Source organism: Rhinatrema bivittatum, chromosome 1 (genome assembly GCF_901001135.1).
Source record: "Rhinatrema bivittatum chromosome 1, aRhiBiv1.1, whole genome shotgun sequence".
Taxonomy (NCBI): domain Eukaryota; kingdom Metazoa; phylum Chordata; class Amphibia; order Gymnophiona; family Rhinatrematidae; genus Rhinatrema; species Rhinatrema bivittatum.
Genome location: NC_042615.1, coordinates 711,452,881 through 711,469,775, shown reverse-complemented (window position 1 = coordinate 711,469,775; position 16,895 = coordinate 711,452,881). Strand labels below are relative to the sequence as shown.

The 16,895-nt window shown below is 45.6% G+C and overlaps 2 protein-coding genes across 2 annotated transcripts in view; both read left to right on the top strand.

Moving 5' to 3' along the window:
• The window catches only part of IPO11 (importin 11), a 1,257,051-nt gene that overhangs the window by 848,106 nt on the left and 392,050 nt on the right, over positions 1–16,895 (top strand). The window lies entirely within an intron of this gene.
• Positions 11,523–16,895, top strand: part of LRRC70 (leucine rich repeat containing 70) — a 77,100-nt gene continuing 71,727 nt past the window's right edge. Inside the window, exon 1 of the mRNA XM_029576389.1 lies at positions 11,523–12,507. The gene's annotated coding sequence lies outside the window, so the exon portion shown is untranslated. The remainder of the gene's footprint in view (positions 12,508–16,895) is intronic.

Here is a 16,895-nt window from a genome sequence, read left to right as displayed (position 1 = left end):
AATACCCCATAATGACAAATGGAAATAAGGTTTGTAGAAATTTGTGCAAATTAAAAAAAAACAACTGAAATATCACATGTACATAAGTATTCAGACCCTTTACTCAGTCCTTTGACACCTTTTATAGCAATTATAGCCTCAAGTCATTTTGGATATGTCATTACAATCTTGGCACATCTGGTTTTGGGGATTTTCTCTCATTCTTCTCTGCAGATCCTCTCAAGCTCTGTCAGATTGGATGGGGATCGTTGTTGCACAGCTGCTTTCAGGTCTCTCCAGAGATGTTTGATCAGGTTCAAGTTTGAGCTCTGACTGGGTCACTCAGACATTCACAGACTTGTCCCGAAGTTGCGCCTGAGTTGTCTTGGTGGTGTGCTTAGACTCATTGACCTGTTGGAAGCTGAATCGTCGCTCCAGTTTGAGGTCCAGAGCACATAAAGGATCTCTCTGTACTGTGCTCCATTCATGTTTCCTACAATCATGGTTAGTCTTCCAGTACCTGCAGCTGGAAAACATCCGCACAGCATGATGCTGCCACTACCATGCTTCCCCATAAGATTGGTTTTTGCTAGGTGATGGGCGGTGCCTGGTTTCCTCCAGACATGACGCTTGGCCTTCAAGCCAAATATTTTAGTCTTGGTTTCATCAGATCACAGAATCTTGTTTCTCATACTCTGAGAGTCCTTTAAGTGCCTTTTGGCAAACTCTAAACAGGGTGTGTCATGTGCCTTTTACTGAGGAGTGGCTTCCATCTGGCCACTCTACCATAAAGGCCTGATTGGTATAGTGCTATAGAGATGGTAGTCCTTCTGGAAGGTTCTCCCATGTCACAGTGGAAATCTGAATGTATGTCAGAATGACCATTGAGTTCTTGGTCACCTCCTAACCCAAGGCCCTTCACTCCTTATTGCTCAGTTTGGGTGGATGGCCAGCTCTAGGAAGAGTCCTAGTGGTTCCAAACTTCTTCCATTTAAGAATGAAGGAGGGCCACTGTGTTCTTCAGGATCTTCAATGCTGCAGCAATTTTTTGTAGCCTTCCGCAGATCTATTCTGACACAATCCTGTCCCAGAGGTCTATAGACAATTCCTTCAACTTCATGGCTTTGATTTTGCTCTTGCAGAAAATATAATTTCCTAGCGTGTAGCAGATGGACTCAGGACCAATGGGTTTAGTGTACTCCTGATAGCAGATGGGAGATGGAGTCGGATTTCAAAGCTGACGTCAACCTACATATACCCGTGCAGGAAGCTTACCTCTTCAGTATTTCTCCGTCTCCTAAGCAGATAGGGACACTACACACACTAGAAGAGTGGTAGCAATTTTAAACCAAAGAAGAAAGAAAACTTACCTCTAGAAGACGAGCCCCGCTCTCCTGCAGTGATACCTAAGGGTCCCTCCCCCAGTCTAGAATTCATGAGGTGATTCCCGAGATCCCTCAGAGGCAAGCCTTGGTCCGGTAGCCGGCTCCTGGCGTGGACTTAGCCCCCAGGGTGGCTGAGAGGCAGTGGGTGCAGAATCGAGCATGGCGGTGAAGGTACCTCCCAACACGAGACCAGGAAACGCCGAGACCAGGTAAGGTGCGAGGGTCCACACACATGGAGACCCTCGGGGGGGGGAGGGAGGGTGTCGCCATCTTGTCCAAGTGGTCGTAGGTGACATTTCCCCCCCTTGACCGCCGTATTGCCCGCTCAACTGAGCCATGCGCACAAACGACTTGTGCTCACAGCGGCACGCACATCTATGCCGTGCGCATAGCGGCCCGCATAAACGGCCCGAGTGCAGAAATATTGCAGTTCGCACAGCAGCGCACACATCTCAGCCAGGCGCACAAGTAGTAGCCTGCGCATACATCTGCACACACATCTTCGGCACACCCGGGGAGCGCACAACTAAGCCTCCTGGCGTGCACACCTACGCGCACAGACGAGTTTTGAAGCTCCCCAATAGCACAAACCATGGCACCGCCTGCCAAGAAGGCCAAGGGACAAGCCCTCTGCCCAGCCTACCACCTGAGAGCTGAGCAACCTGAAGTGGCCTCCTCCCTATGCCATCAGTGCGAAGAGGGCCAGGGGGAACCTAAGCAAGGTCCCTCACAGCCAGTAGAGGGATCCGGATCCACTAATGATAGTACCCCGGACCTCTATATCTCCAATTCGGCACCTACACAGGAAGGCACCTTCGAGGCCTCCACTATAGTGCCGCCTGGAATCAACATGGACCCAGGGGCCTTTTCCTGGGTGGAATTCTTCAAAGGGCTGCAGACCGTTGTCCAAGCGCACTCAGTACTGGCTGCAACTCTGTCCCAGTCGCCACCAGAAGTGCAAGACATTCCAAGTACCTCTCGGGCCATTCGAGACATGCCCTTCCTAAGCAAGAGCCTCCCTACCGGGGATGCAGACACCTCGGAGGACAAGGTGGACTCCCTGGAGGAAGGAGAAATCCCCCCAGGGATGGAACCATACCGAACCATGCTGCGATTCTTCTCCAAAGACGAGTTACCAGCTCTCATGTCCCAGACCCTGAAGACGCTGGACAATTGCAGGCATGGACACCACAGCAGAACCAAAGATAAACCCTATCTTGGTCTCCCTTCATCATACCTCATGCTATTTTCCAATGTTGCAAGTGGTACGGCAACTGACTGACCTCAAATGGAATGCCTCAGAAGCCAGCTTCAAAGGAGGACGGGCCCTAGAAGCCCTATATCCCTTGGAACCCGCGGCTAAGGAACTCCTGCGGTTCCCAAAGGTGGACGCCATGGTCTGCGCAACCTCCAAGCGCACGACCATTCCCGTCGAGGGAGGAGTGGCACTAAAGGATGCCCAGGACAGATGACTGGAATCCATCCTTAAACAGTCCTTTGACATAGCAGCAATGACTCTTCAGATCGCTTCCTGCTGCGCCCTGGTGGCACGTTCTTGCTTGATCCTCTCCAGAGACGCAACCACGCCTGTTGAGACGATGGAAACTGCGGTATCCTTCCTCACAGATGCGACCTCAGAACGCACCCCCTTGGCGGTGGCATCCAGAAGAAATCTATGGCTCCAAAACTGGTCAGCCGACGCGTCATCCAAAGCGAACCTCACAAGGATGCCCTTTAAAGGATCTCTTTTGTTCGGAAGCGAATTGGAGAAGCTAGCCAACAAATTGGGCGAATCTCCAGTACCTCGTCTACCGGAGGAAAGGAACAAATGAAATCAGCGCTCCTCCCCCCAAAGAACCAAGGGCAGAGGAGCTCAGTGCTTTAGACCGCACAAGAACACACACTACCAAGCACCTCGCCCCACAGGTAGGGCTCAGTCCTTTAAGAACAGACCCAACAAAAGGGGAGCAGGCTCAGGTACAGCCCCCAGCTGCACCCCCACAATGAGAATCAACAGACCCATCCACAGGAAGAAGTCATAGGGGGCAGACTTAGCCTCTTCTACGAAAGATGGGTCGAGATAACGTCAGACAAGTGGGTCCTAACCATCATTCGGGAGGGATGTTATCTGGACTTCCACAGCATCCCCCAGACAAAGTTGTGAAATCACCGTGTCACTCCCTCTCCAACAGGACCGCAGTGGAAACCACACTGACAAGAATACTCAGCCTAAAGGCGATAACCCCGGTGCCCACGCACCAACAAAATACTGGTCGCTATTCCATCTATTTTATCATTCCCAAGAAGGAAGGAACGTTCCAGCCCATCCTGGACCTCAAGACTGTCAATTGTTACCTGAGGGTACCACACTTCTGCATGGAAACCCTATGCTCAGTCATAAGGGCAGTAAAGCCGGGAGAATTCCTGAACTCACTGGATGTATCCGAAGCCTATCTCCACAATCCAGTCCATTATGACCATCAGTGCTTCCTATGCTTTGCAATACTGGACCATCAAATCAGTTCCGGGCGCTACCCTTCGGACTAGCTACTGCCCCTTGGACCTTCACCAAAATCATGGTGGTAGTGGCGGCAACACTGAGGAAAGAAGAAATCCTCATACATCCTTACCTGGACGATTGGCTAATCAGGGCAAAATCTCCAGAGGAAAGTCACCAGGCGACCACCAGAGTCAAGAATCTTCTGCAGAATCTCGGGTGGGTCGTCAACACAGCCAAGAGCTGCCTGCAGCCCTCCCAATCGCTAGAGTACCTGGGAGTCCGGTTCGACACCAAGCAAGATAAGGTTGTCCTTGCCCCTCCATGGAGAAGCTGTGAAAACTGTTGAACTATGCTCTCCCCAAGGTATTTTATTTATTTTTATTTATTTAAATTCTTTTAATATACCGATGCTCAAGACCAGGTCTTATCGTACCGGTTTACAATAAACTAGGGGGTAAACCAGTTAACACTGAAAGCGAAAATTACATTACAACAGGGAATGTGGAACAAGGCTGTTAGAAAAAAAAAAAGGGATAGATTAACAATTTCTAACTGGAGAGCAGTGCATGTAAGCAGAGTAATTGCTTACATGGTGAGAATTATATACAATTTACACAGTGGAGTCGATTAGGTATGGGACTACCTCCAAGTCCTCGGTCTCATGACATCAACCCTGGAAGTCGTTCCATGGGCAAGGGCCCACATGCGCCCACTACAATGTTCCCTACTGTCATGATGGAACCCGACATTCCAGAACTACTCCATTCACCTCCAACTACCAGCAGAGGTTTGGGCCCAGCTCCAATGGTGGCTACAGGAAGACCATCTGAGCAAGGGAATAAAACTATCCCCATCGAACTGGATCTTGCTCACCATGGATGCGAGCCTGCGAGGGTGGGGAGCCCACTGTCAGGAACTGACGCCCCAGAGACAATGAGACAAGGATGAGGCGGGATGGAACATAAACCGACTGGAAGCCCGAGTAGTCAGACTAGCCTGTCTACGATTCGGCCACAGACTCCGGGGCGAGTCTGACATGTCGGACAACGCCACAACAATTGCCTACATCAACCGCCAGGGAGGAACCAGAAGCCAAAAGGTGTCCCTGGAGATAGACCCCCTCATGGCGTGGGCAGAAACAAACTTGCAAGGGATCTCAGCCTCCCACATCGCGGGAAAAGACAACGTCTCTGCGGACTACCTTAGCAGAGAGAGCCTAGACCCAGGGGAATGGACACTGTCGACCACAGCCTTCCAGTTTATAGTAAACCGCTGGGGAACTCCAGCCATGGATCTTCTGGCAACCCGGTCCAATGCCCAAGTTCCCAAGTTCTTCAGCCACAGAGGAGAACCGCAATCCTGGGGAATTGACGCCCTCGTCCAGACCTGGCCACAGGAAGACTTGCTATACACCTTTTCCCCATGGCCACTACTGGGCAGGATCATCCGCACGATAGAACACCACAGGAGACTAGTACTTCTAGTGGCCCCAGACTGGCTAAGAAGGCCATGGTACGCAGACATGCGAAGACTTCTTGTGGGGAACTCTCTGTGCCTACCTCCACACAGAGACCTCCTCCAGCAAGGACTGATCCTCCACGAAGACCCAACTCGATTCTCTCTTCTCGTCTGACCCTTGAGAGGACTCGTCTGAAGAAAAGCAGATACTCTAAGGCAATGATTGACACCTTGCTTCGAGCACGCAAGTTCTCCACATCACTAGCGTACATACGAATATGGAGAGTATTTGAAGCCTGGTGTGAGGACCGCAAGATCCTCCCACGGACAGTCAAAATCCCCATGATCCTGGAATTTCTGCAGGACGGCTTGAAGAAGAGGTTGTCTCTCAACTCCCTCAAGGTTCAGGTGCCGCACTGGCCTGCTTCAGAGCCAAAGTGGACAGCATCAGTCTATCAACCCATCCAGATGTTTCCCGCTTCCTGAGAGGGGTCAAACAAATCCGACCACCATTAAAGTGGCCGGTGCCGCTATGGAATCTCAATCTAGTACTAGACTTTCTAGCGGGAACTTCCTGCAAACCAACACGCGGCCTGTCACTATGGCTCCTGACCTTGAAGACTGCATTCCTATTGGCAATATGTTCAGCCCGTCGCATCTCCAACCTTCAAGCCACTATCCTGTCGGGAACCGTTCCTCAGGTTCACACCGGGAGCCATACAGCTACGCACTGTCCCCTCCCTCCTACCGAAAGTGGTTTCTCAATTTCATCTAAACCAAACCATCTCGCAGCCATCTCCAGATGAACATAAGGACTCAGAAGATTCACACCTTCTTCATCATCTAAACGTCGGCAGACTCCTAGTCTGATACCTGGAATGATCGGAATCTGTGCGAAAGACAGACCACCTATTCGGCCTTCACAGCAGGAAGAAACAGGGGGAAGCGGCCTCGCAGGCAACCATAGCCCGCTAGATCAAAGAAGTAATCAATGCGGCCTACGTAGAGGCAGAGAAGCCTCCACCTCTCTAAGTCAAGGCCCATTCAACAAGGGCCCAGGCAGCGTCCTGGGCAGAAACCAAGATGCTGTCGCCCGCCGAGATCTGTCAGGCGGCGACATGGTCCTCCATGTACACCTTCTCCAGGTTCCACCACCTGGATGTCCAGGCCCGGGAGGACACAACATTTGCAAGGGCAGTAGTAAGCGGGCCATGTGCAGCCTCCTGCCCTAGTCGGGAGTAGCTTTTGTACATCCCATTGGTCCTGCGTCCATCTGCTACACGCTAGGAAATGGAGAAATTACCTGATAATTTCGTTTTCCTTAGTGTAGACAGATGGACTCAGCACCCCGCCCACGGCTGCCCCAAAATCTGGGAACCTCGGGTGACAAACCCCAAGAACAAGACAAACACAGGTAAGCCAGGTATTATTCCTAGTTCAAGACACCCATAGTTACTGGGTGTTGGCATTATTTGGTTGAGTGCACTGGCGGTCTCCAATTTGGAAATCAGTTGAACCAGTCCTAGTTAATCAAGCTAACCAAGTTAATCAAGTTATTAAAGCACACATATATCCACAATTGCTTATCAGGAAAGTAATTTCTCCAATGGAGTAAATAATTTACTCATAAAATACAGCAGAACAGAAAGTAAATGTATAAAATAAGGTAAATCCTGTTCACTTCTTGAATATTCAATAAATAATTACACACTTCAAAGACCAAACTAAGGCCTAGATTCATCATTTTGCAATAAGTGACCAGCTTTTCAAGTAGCTGGTCTTCTGCTCTGGAATTCAATTCCGACTGCACTTAGACTCATTACTAACCAGAAAGAATGTGAGAAAAAACTAAAAATGTATCTTTGTTCTATTGCATTTGAGACCAATAACACAGATTAATGCCTTATCATTTTCTCTTTTAATCTTTGTTTGCATACTTTAGTTAACTCAAATATTAATTTCTGTTTTTAACACCTTTGCTTGAATGTTCTTTTATTTTTTAGTTTAACATTTTGTAGTCTTAATATTATGATTTGTTTTTTATGTAATACTAAATTATGTATGTTTTTAACCTGTAAACCGCCTAGTTCGTTACATTGTGTATAAATAAATAAATATAGCAAGAATAGCACCTGCAATAAGAAAAAAAAAAGGGGGGGGGCGCGATTAGGATAATTTTCCTGGTACCGCTTCACATAGCTAGTTTACTGCAACACGTGTTAAATTTATTGCACCTGCGATATTTTCACATCTCAAGCTGAGAAATCCCTGGACACGTTTTTATCGCATTTTGGGCTGCTACTGGCTAGAGAGAGAGAGAGAGAGACTCTGTAGAGGCTCACCAAAAAGTTACCTAACGATTGCAGCTAGGTAGAGAGAACATGATACAAATCTCTACCTTCTTTCACGTTTCATCACTCCAAATAACATTAAATTTTCATTGATGGTAACTTTGCTGTTCATACGTATGACTGTGCATGTAAAACTGCCCCCTAAACCCTAACTCGCCCCACAAACCTCACCCCGAGTTCATAATGTCCCCCCTTACAGTGATATAAAGAGTTCAAATATCAGTGGGCCTCCACAGAGGCTGTCTCTCTCCCCTCTCCCCACCTCCCTCTCGCCATTTCGGCCATAACGCACAGCTATCGCAGGCATAACACTTAGGAAAACGGTATAGTTATTTCCGGCGTTAAATCCTGTGATAGTATGTGTATGTTATCGCACGCAACGTTAAACAACCCTCATTTCCATTTACTCTGCCCAAACTCCTCCCACTTAAATGTTTAAAATTTGCATGCATATTTCGAGATGCGATATTTATGATGTGTTATGGTGTTATCGCGGGCGTTAGGGCCCTAATGCCTGTGATAACTAACGTGATTTGATGAATTACCTCCTAAGTAATTTTCTTGTAGTACGAATTAGATTCAATACATTCCCCTGACACAGCCGTGTTTCACCAGAAGGGCTGTGTAAGGAGGGACCCAAAACAATATCTGAAAGTAAAATAAACAACTGAAATCAAAGAACAGGAACAAGAATGTATGGCTACAATACCGTTGTAAGAATAAAGATACAAATAAAAATACATAAAATGGATTGAAAGAGGTAACATTCAATAAGTAAGGCATTAAACGTGTAAGATATATGTAAGGGTGGCACCGATTAGAATTAAATTGTAAAGCAAATTTACAGGAGTGGAATTAAGGAAAGGAGATAGTCAAAGGACAGAGTACAAGGAGGCAAGAGGACAATTAAGCTGTAAGATTCAAAGAAATATATATTAAAAAAAAATGTCAACAGATGTTGGATGACATTCATAAAGACATTAAAAAATGAATATACAGACAATTAGTTGCCTATTGCAAAAAATGGATCAAAATAATTAAATGGATATTAGACAATGATCATAGAGAGACATATTTCTGAAACATATACAAACATTATGAAGTAGGAATGAGTAAATAAGAGTTACACAACTATAAAGACTCCAGACAGGACAGAGCCAGAACTAAGGAACAAATATTATGAGCAGAGGGTGAGGGTTAGCACTAGGGAGGCGGCAGGTAGAGAAGCAGAAAACACATATGTGAATTGAAAACCTTAGCTTAAGGAGAAATACATAAGGAATTAAAGTATAAACACGAAAAGCATAAACATGTTAGGATTTGTAGGGTGTTGGGCCCTGGGCCAAGGTGAGAGATGGTACCGCCCACGGGGGGGGGGAAGACCCATGAGCCTCACCGTCGGGAGGCAAGGTCTCAGCTGACGTCAAACACAGTACAAGTCTAGAGTTTTTATTAAAGAGGTAGAGCAGCACTACCTGCGGAGCAGGGGGTGCAAGAGTAAAGTCACGCTGACCCGGGGGGGGAGCCTGGGTCTTGAAGAGTGGGGGATACCAAAAGTGTAGATGGTGCTGCAATTGTCCACAGAGCGGGGTACACAGACAAGGAGCCTTCGGTACAGATGAGATGGTGGTGGTCTGTGGAAAGGGGTATACCAATGAGGGTCCTCTGTAGAGATGGTAATGATCCGTAGTGCAGGGTGTACCGAAGAGGGTCCTCAGTAGAGATAGTAATGGTCCGCAGAGTCGGGTACACCAAAGAAGGTCCTCAGTAGAGACAGTAATGGTCCACAGAGCGGGGTAGACCGATGAGGTCTTCGATAGAGAAGGCAAATGTCCGCAGAGCAGGGTACACCGAAGAAGGTCCTCAGTAGAGACGGTAATGGTATGCAGAGTGGGGTACTCACGGCAAGAGTAGCGATGGTTCCAGGGAAGCCCTGAGGAATGGGGGAAGCAGAAGTCCTGGGCGTCAGGCCCTCTGAGGAGCAGATAGCCAGAGACGAAGAGAGGGCCCCCAAGGAGCGAGTACCTGGGACGTCTCACGCCAAGGAAGCAGGAAGCTGCAACAAAGGGTCCTCTATGAGCGAGGCGGATTCAGCAATGAGGAAGTCGTTGCCAAGCCGTAGGTAAGCAGGGTCAGTCGGCTTAAATGTCCCAGAGGAATGATGTCATCCGGAGGAGACGTCCCCAATGTTCCCACCATGACGTGCTTAAGACTGGCCCGTGCACACGCCTAAGGGAATCCGAGGGCAAGATGGTGGTCTGCAACGTCCAGGGAGGCTGGGAGCGGTAGGCAGGCCGGCAATAGCTGGCGGAGGCCGCGAGTCTTCCCAATGGAGTCAATGTTGTGTAAAGAGAGGTGAGCAACAGCGTTCACAGCTGTCTGCGACCGGGTGTAACAAAACATACCTTAACAGGAAGTTGAAACAGTTTAAGAAGGCGAACTGCCAGTGATTAATCAGCACGGTGCATCACAGGGAGAGGGAGAGCTAAATTGCAAAGTGAAGAAGTAATTATACAGAATGTACAAACAAAGCAAAGGACACCCTCTCCCCCCCCCCCAAAAAAAAAAAAAAAGATACGGGCACATAATCATACCTTAGTGAAAGGCTAAGATGTTTAAGTAGGTGAACTGCCGGGGGGTCAGCCAGCAAGGTGCATTGCAGCAGGGAAGCTACTAAAGAACAAGAATATGAGGGTAAATCCATAAACTACATGTATACTGTACAAAAGTGCTAAAAATGAGAATACCTTTTTGATCCAGTTTCTTAAGCTCAATGGAGAAAGACGGAGAAAGCCCATTAAATGTGGGAAACAACCTTAATTACTCTTAAAAGGAAGTGCAGAGTCACCACTCAAACATGGTTAATAAAATCAAGAAGATTATCAATAGACACTGGCATATTTTAAGCTGGCATTAAATTTTCAACAAACCTTTATTTTCATGTACAAGACGACCTTAACATTAAACAGCATGTGGTTTAGAGCACACATACCTGCACAGCAAATTCCTTCGGATGTTGTTATAGGACATACTCCATGCAATAACTGTGATTTTTGTGACATCATTTCGGGCACACAATGGATTGCTGATGAATCAGGTATTTTGGTCAACAGATGAAGTGATACTAAACTGTCTGTCACATTATGTAGTCTATGCTCTGCAATGCCCTTGCTTTAAACTATATGTTGGTAGAACAACATGCTCAATTAGGTTCGCCTAATTGAACATAGAAGTCGCTTCTCTTCGAGAGATGAACGGGCCCCTATAGTATCGCGCACTGTATTGAGTTTGGACGCTCCTTTCAAGATCTCATTTGGACTGTGTTAGAGCAAGTACCCCCTCACCATGGGGAGGGAATTATAGGACACTACTCAATTGCTAAGAAAACCTTTGCATATTTAAACTTAACACGTTGGCTCCATGTGGTATAAATGACAAAACAGAAAGGCATACCTTATGACATTTTTTCTTACATTGTTTACTTTTTTGTGCGAGTACACTTTTGATTGGCAGCTGGCATTTCAGGCCCTTTTGCTTTTAAAATGGTGGATTGAAGCAGCCACCAGAACCTAAGACTTCTGAGCACCGTTTCTTTGTAAACTGTGGTGACTCAGGCTGCAGTGCTGATGTCGAAAAACACCTTTACAACAGTGAGTTTTGACATCTCTGGTTTTAGTCTTCCAGTTTATGATGATGTGACATTTTTAACTGTTTTAATATTCATCCATTGCACTTCCTAATTACGTGGGAAGATTTATAGGCGTAAATACGTCTGTGTGCATACTATATTGTTTCATGGATTTTTATTATTTTAGAAACCGGGATCTCCACTAAAATCATTGTTGTGTATTTGAATCACCCCTGAAGAAGGAAGAAAGTTTCCTTCCGAAAAGTTGCAATGTTGGGTAAAATAGAAGGTTGTGATAAACATTATGGATATTAGACACACTGGGATTAAACAGAAGGCTGTTATAAATATCTTGGACATCTCCTGGCTCAACAAGCACTCAGATAAGTGCAGTTTCTTAATATATATTTGTTAATAGATACGTTAAATGCTGCAAAAATTCACAAAAAATATGCAAGCACACGATTCCCACTATAAATGACTGATTATTAAAAACTTCAGCACAAAGACATTGGGCTGGAAGCATGTATTTATTGTGCCCACCCAGTGCTATATGATGGTCATTCATACGTTTGATAAATGTTTGACATCCCCACTCTTTATGGATTGTTGAGGTGAGATTATACTTATGATTATTTGAAATTATTCTTACACTTTATAGGTTCATTGTTATTGGTTCTGATATGTTGTGGCATACTCTAGAATAACAAGGATGTACTTATTTCCTCAAGTAGATCTCTCTGGTGACCCCACAAAGTCCATGCCCACCCTTTCAAAAGAGGTCTCGATTATGGACATTGGTAGGCTTTGTGAGTTGGAAGGTAGGGCATGACCGGCCATACAACTGAACCTGTTTATGTAGGCCCAGCGTAGAACTATGTCAGCATTTTCTCTCGGGTGTTTTTCTCCCCCTAGGGACCCCTAGATGGTAACTATGTGGTAGTTGTATGATCTTCTGATGATAGAGTTTGGGAACTAGGAGTTATTCTGTCAAATGACCCTCCACACTTCCCGTTCTGACATGGTCAAATTGATCCCCTTTCATCGCAATAAAAAAGGGAATAGCGTTATAATCTGTGCCTCTGGGTCTACCTTTCCGTTCACCCTCTGTTTATGCCTCCTAGGCCCAATTAAAGGACTCATCCTCCCTCTGGACCTGCATGAAGCTCCCCCGATTCACCCCCTTTTCCCACTCAAAGAAGCCAGGTGGACATTCTGGATGGGTGCTGCTCTTCCCTTGACTCTGATCTTATCCCCAGTTGCCTCTAAATTAATAGCATAACTGTATTTGTCCTGTTGGTGTTTTACTGGGACTTAGAAGTCTTAGAGTCTTTATGATACAGATCTGGATCCTCCAAAGGAAAGAGCTCTGGAAACTAAAATTCTTCATTGCTGTGGGTAGACCAGCCTATTGTAAGCTGGTTCCAGAGGTTCATGAAGTTTCAACAGTCCTGTCCTATCACCATGGGGTAGGGTAGCCAAGGAAGAACTCCCACTTCAATTTTGTCTTGGCTGACCAGGATTTTTAGTTGTACCCGGCTTGTTGGATACTGCTGTTGGTCCCCATGGATGCATGTCAGGGTCACCCCTTTGTCATAGTCAATCTGGACTTGCTTCATTAACTCTCTTCATATGAGCGTTTTTCACATTCCAAGAGTCCACCAATGCCTGAATTGGAACTCCATCCAACTCAACCGCAATCACAAAAGTAGAGACTCTCTGGCTGGCAGCATCCACGAAATTACAAAGGTATGGGGTCACGGCTTTAACGTCCATTGACTTATCTTCCTTGCAGATACAGTTTCTGGAAAAATGGCCTGCCTCCATAGCTGAAACATAGCAGTCCAGCTGAGGTTTGCAAGTGAGGTGAAAGGTTCTGCCAGATCTGTGATACTAGTTGTCAAGACCTCTGACTCTTAGGACTACGTCATTGAGTAGCTTCTTTGTAAACCGTGGTGATTCAGGCATGATCTTGGTCTAATAATAGGTCTCTGCTACTTCTGGCTCCTTTTCAGCCAAAAGCTTTTGGTGTCGGCAGACCCACTGCTGCATAGGCCATTCGAAGCTGTCTAGGAACTGTTCCAGCAGAACCACTTTAACTACCTTCACCCTGGTCTTCCCTTTCAGGTGCATCCTCTTCCACGTGACATCTGTAAGTCTGTGGAATAGGTTCCTTAGGTTTTCTCCAGCTTGCAGAACTCCACAGCCAAAATCACTGTTAGGCTTCTGGGGTGAGTCCCGCTGGCTCTAGAATGGCGGCCTTGACTTCCTGGTATGTGGCCCTCCATTCTGAATTGGCGGTTTGGAAGGCAATTTGACTACTCCTGGGGAGTGGATTCCCAGACAGGTAGCCTTCTTGTCCTCTGGCCAGGCTGCCAGTCATGCTGTACATTCAAAGTTTTTCAGGAAACCATCTGGGTCTACTCCTGGGGTCATCTCAAGTAATGTTGGTGACATGGGAGGTGGACTAGCTAAGGCAGTTTGCACAGCTTATGCTATCTGAGTTAACACCATATGCTGCTGCACCATTTGCTCTCAGTGGGGTAGATTTTAAAAGGGTTATGCGCGTAACCCTTTTAAAACACCTCTGCACGCACCGAGCCTATTTTGCATAGGCTCGGCGGCGCGCGCAAGCCCCGGGACGCCCCATAAGTCGCGGGGCTTCGCTAGGGGGGGCGTGTCGGGTGGGCGGCGCGACGTTTGGGGCATTCCGGAGGGCGTGTCGGGGAGCGTGGTGCCGGCCTGGGGGCGTTCTGGGGGCACGGCTGAGGCCTCCGGAACAGCCCCCGGGTCGGGAGATGGCGCGCACGAGTTACTCCTGCCACAGGCAGGCGTAACTTTTACAATAACGGTAAGGGGGGGCTTAGATAGGGCCAGGGGGGTGGGTTAGGTAGGGGAAGGGAGGGGAAAGTGCGAGGGGGTGGAGGGAAAGGGCAGCGAGCGCAGGGCTCGGCGCGCACAAGGTGCACAAATGTACACCCCCTTGTGCGCGCCGACCCCGGATTTTATAAGATACACGCGGCTACGCACGTATCTTATAAAATCCAGCATACTTTTGTTTGCGCCTGGTGCGCGAACAAAAGTACGCGCACACGCTGTTTTTTAAAATGGACCCCATAATGCGTGCTACTGATCAATTTGCATTTGCAGGGCTTTTTGTAATTGTTGCTGCCCTGTAGCAGTGACCTTGGATCACTTGCTCCATCCTCCCTGCTTATCAAGCTTCCTCCAAACTAGGTAGCTCTGGGGGAAGGAGAGGGAAAACAAAACCTGCTGGCCTATTCAGCCCTTACTCACTGCTTGACCCCTGACTAGTCATGTGCAGCTAACCCCATTGGCCTGTTGTGTAAAGATTGTCTGGGTGGAACTGGGAGGCCCCAGGAAAAAGAAAAAAAACTCTGCAGGGTTTGTTTGGTTTTTTAGCTACCAACTGTGGCTTAAGAAAACAGCCAATGGAAATGAGGCAGATCTAACTGTTCCTTAGGTGCAGTTTATAGTGAAAAAAAAAAAAAATTAAACAGTTCAGCTCACCTTAACTCCAGGTAATTTGCAGTCCTTAAATGTAGCAGGTCTTAGTATAGGATAGGTCTCTGCCTACTCCTTAGAGCCTCTTAAATCCTTCCAGGCCCTGAGTTTTTAAACTCTGTTGAGAGACTCCTCCCTTCACTCAGGATTCCCTGTGGATCTGGACTTTGAGGAGTACCTGCCAAGACAGCTGTGCCTGATCATTTAGGGTAGTCTGAGAGAGTTGTCTCTATACTCCCTCATAATCCATTTTAGAATAAGGCTGTAATGTAACAAAATGTGGAAAAAGTGATGGGATCTGAATACTTTCTGAATGCACTGTATCAGCACCCTGAGGCAGGAAAATGATAGAACAGCAATTAAGGAATCCTGTGGTTAAAATTTAGAGGTCCAGTGGATTTGAAGCGTTCCAGTATTGTTTCGGTTTACTTCTTAGTCAGTCTTTTTTTCTTTTTCTCACCTGTGATGTGCAGATGAGGAAAATAATGGCCTTTCAGCAAAAGGCTATGAAAAAAGAATAACCATCCATTGTACTTGTGCAGATGCATTTGTGCTAAACTACTAAGACAGCCTAAGCAATGCTGCTAAATCTGGTTATTTACTTCTTTTTTATATCTCAGAAGAGAAATTGATTCTTAAAAATGTACTCTGAAATATTACCTCACTACTGAAGATTATTACTTAGTTAAGGTTCATGTTTTATTAACTTCATGTTAGTGAATGTTCCTTAGCTGCTAAATACCTTGAAACTAATTGCTAATATACATCACGTCTCAACATTTTGTAGTAAAGTGTCTTATCACTACATTTACTACTGTAGAAGACAGTTATTTGAAGGTTGCTAGGCTTACAAAGAGCATCAGTAAAAAAAAAAAAAAAAAGCTGAGTATCTAGTGTTGCTAAAAATGTAATCCAGTGATTAAGAAGAATATATCTATTTGTTTCTATACTGGTTTCATTTTACAAATAATTGTAAAATCAAGCAAAATTAGAGTTAAATAAGGCGAAGAATCTCTTAAAAAAAAAAGAATAGCAATACTCCTCAAGATACAGATGCCTTAGTGACTAAAGCTGACATTATTGTACATATGTCAAAAATGAAAGTAATAAGATCAGACATTTCAAAGATGATATCTGAACTCAATGATGGTGAAATCTTTGAAAGAATGTACGACTCAGAATGAGATTAACAGCAGTGAACAAATTCAACAGCATGCTTTCTTGGAACAATGAATATTCTGGAAAAAACGACTGCTGATTTAAGATTGGCAAGATGGCTTAGAAAATAGGCAGCTCTCTCCAAATCTCAGAATTCTGGGATTGCCTGAGATTGAGGGGAAAAAGATGCATCTATTAAAATATATTACCCCAGAATGGAAAATGAAGGAATAGAATAATTTATATTGGAAAGATTGCACAGAATATTCAGAAAAGAAGGAATATATGAGAATGCATCTCATATATTCCGCTTGTCAGAACTTTAAAGTTCTTTGAGATGTATATCTAGAACAATGCTCATCACAAATTGACTACTGGTTTGTAAGATGGAGAATCTGCACAAAACAGGGGATGCTTTCAGAAGTTTTCACATGAAGTGACATAAGATATAAAATTAGTACAAAGATTATACTTAAGGTTAAGAATCGGTAGATTTAGGATTGGACCTTTGAATAAAGGTTATAGGAGAAATAGGGGGTAGGAATTTGGGAACTCTCAATAAATATTGGGATATGTTTTTTGAATGGAGAGATTGGTTTTGGTAACAATTAAACAGACGTTTCTCCTTGACAGTACTGAAAAATCTACGAATGATGATAAATAATATCATACGATATACCATGTTGAGTCAGATCAGAGTCCCATTGCGCCCAGCATCCATCCGAGAGTCGCAAGTACTTGATAGATCCAGAGATCGAGGGAAGCAACTTCATAAAAGATGTACAAACTAATTTTTGGCTATCAAATAAATAATTTAAGGATTGTAACATGGAATGTAACAGGCTGAAATCTTCAATTAAAAAAGAGGAAGATTCTTCAGGTTCTTTATCAACAAAAGTCTATAATTATAC